Source organism: Capsaspora owczarzaki, assembly GCF_000151315.2.
Source record: "Capsaspora owczarzaki ATCC 30864 unplaced genomic scaffold supercont2.17, whole genome shotgun sequence".
Taxonomy (NCBI): domain Eukaryota; class Filasterea; order Ministeriida; family Capsasporidae; genus Capsaspora; species Capsaspora owczarzaki.
Window position 1 is genome coordinate 768292 of NW_011887308.1, and position 2500 is coordinate 770791.

Sequence of the window (2500 nt, forward strand, 5' to 3'; positions counted from 1 at the left end):
GGCCAATTCCTATGGAATCGGGCACGCAGCTCAACTGAGGATGAACAGTTCATACAAAAAATTGTATTCTTCTGAACTAGCGTGTTACCGCTTGTTCATCTGAATGGGTCTTGATGGCGACCAGCGGAGTGCATGGCTTTGTTTGTTGGAAAGCGAGTTTCCTTAGCAAAGCGCACACCCCGCGGCAAGCCAGACCAGCATTGTTTGAATGTTGAGTGAAAACAAAGATTAAAAGTATACAAGATCAAAAAAAACTCAATAAAGAGTTTTTTTTTTTTGTATAATTTTTTTTCTTTTCAGCTGACTTGCTTTCGCTTGTCGGCTGTTCTCTCATGAGTAACGCACGGCCGTTTTGGTCGAATTTATCGTTTCGGAACATGAAAATGGATGGTTTCGCAGGTGGCCAAACCGACCACGCCACATTGCGGTCGAGGGTGGTGATGATGTTGGAGGGTGACTGAGAGGAGGGTAAGGTTGGGGGGACGGGGGGAAAACAAAAAGGGGGAGGGGGAGGGGGGTAGGTCGGTCGGGGGGGCTGAGTGCAACGTCCTGCTCGCGTCAATGCACGCTTCTTCCAGTGCGCCTTTTCATGTATGTCCAAGTAGCATAGATGAGTATGAGCAAGACCCGCACAAGCGTGGGCGAAGGGGACGGGGCAGGGAGGTGGTTTGGGGGTGGTTTGGGTGGGTTTTTGCGACAAAGTCGACAATCGTCCCTGTCTCTTCCCTGTGCAGCTGCGCTGAACGTACGTTTGAAGTGCGGATATGTAAGCGAGTGTGTCTAATAAGGGTTTTAGCAAAAGCCGACAGTTATAGCGGGCCCCTGACGCAGATCTTGCCAACCCGACAGGCTGGATGGACTTTGAAAACAAATGGTTCAGTTCGGCTGCCCTTTTCACCTGTCTGCGCTGGCATCAGTGGAGGAAACGATTGCCGAGCGAGTGGTAAAAATGAAAGTGAGTGAGAGATTATGGAGGGATGGAGGAGTAGGAGAGCAATAGGAGGAGGGGGGAGGAGGGGAGGATGGAAAGGGAGGAGGGGAGCTGTCGAGGGCACAGGCATGTATGTTTTTTTTTTGGGGGGGGGGATGCGGTACTGGGCTGTGCATGCGAGCGAAGGTGGGAGGGGGGATACAAGAGCGGCAGCTGGGAGGTGGGGGTGGAGTTTGTTGGAGCGGGAGCCTTTCGCTCAAGGCCGACTTTGAAGATAGGACTTTGGGGGAGAGGGTTTTTGTTTTGTTTTTTGATTTTTTTGTTTTCTAGCGAGAGAAAGGAATCCGCTCATGAGGTGAGAGGCTGAGGGGGGAGGGCGAGTATTGCGTTGGGAGGTGAGAGCGTGAGAGCGCATAGGTGGACGATAGGGAGCGTGTAGGAGGCGGTGGGAGCGAAGGGGGAAGCAAGGGGAGGGATTTGAAGGAGCAGGCTCGGAAGGTGAAGGAGGCGGGGGAAGGGGGGCACTTGTTGAAGAGGGAGCAAAGTCGAGCCAAAGAAGGGTGATGGGAGTTGCCTGCGATGATGATACGGGTGATGACATTATGGTGACATTATGGTGATGGGGGTTAGGGATAGCAGGAGTTTTTGATTTTGGAGGCCGGAAGATGAAGGAGGCGGGGGCACGGTGGACTGAGAGGCGTTTGTCGCAGTAGCAGCAGCAGTAGCAGCAACATCTTCAACATCATCTAGATCAACAAGCAACAAGCAACAAGCAACAAGCAACAAGCAACAAGCAACAAGCAACAAGCAACAAGCAACAAGCAAGCAGCCCCCCTTGGCAGCGACTCGGAAGATGAAGGTGAGCGGGGTTTTGTTGCACCTTCTTGGGCTCGGAACTTGAAAGCGACCGGGGACGGGGGGTGTTGCGAGTGTGGGATTTTTGTTTTTTGTTTTTTGGGACGCCACAGTCGTGGTGGCTTTTGTTTGCGCAAGGGTACATCTCTGCTTTTAGCGCTGAGCCAGGTTTGCAGGAGGGGGTTGGAGTGGGGGGAGGAGAACAGCACAGCGCAGCACAGCACAGCACAGATGGGGAGCAAAAAACAAAACAAAACAAAAACGCCAAAAACCTGAGCCGGAACTTGAAGGTGGCGGGGGAGGGGCCGGTTTAGTTGTTTTGTAAGTTGCTAGCACCGTGGTGCGATCGTGACTGAGAGTGTCTGCGTGTGTGCGCGCGCGAGATCATGTGCCAATAAAAGTTAAAGCAAAAGTATGCGAGTTGGTAGAAGCAGCCTTGTGGAGGTGGAGGCAGTTAGAAAAAACAAAATGAAACAAGAACAACAAACAAGGGTTTTTCACTTTTTCACTCCGGACGAGCGAGCCCGATCAAACCACAGCGTGACTGACTGGCTGACTGACTGACGGACGGACGGGGGGTCTCACTGGAGGATACTGGGTGCAGAGGACGGGGAATACTGGTCGCCCGGAATTTGGAGCGCAAAACAAGCGCTCCGGACTTCAGTCGTGGAGGGCAGCAGAGTCGCCCGTTGGTTTGGTAGATGACTCCATGCG

At 52.7% G+C, this 2500-nt stretch overlaps 1 non-coding gene across 1 annotated transcript in view; it reads right to left on the minus strand.

The window, feature by feature from the left end:
- Positions 1 to 380: 380 nt before the first annotated feature.
- The window catches only part of CAOG_09891, a 7294-nt gene continuing 5174 nt past the window's right edge, over positions 381 to 2500 (minus strand). The window contains exon 1 of the ribosomal RNA XR_889845.1: positions 381 to 2500. This exon is cut by the window's right edge and continues 5174 nt beyond it. This is a non-coding gene — a ribosomal RNA (28S ribosomal RNA).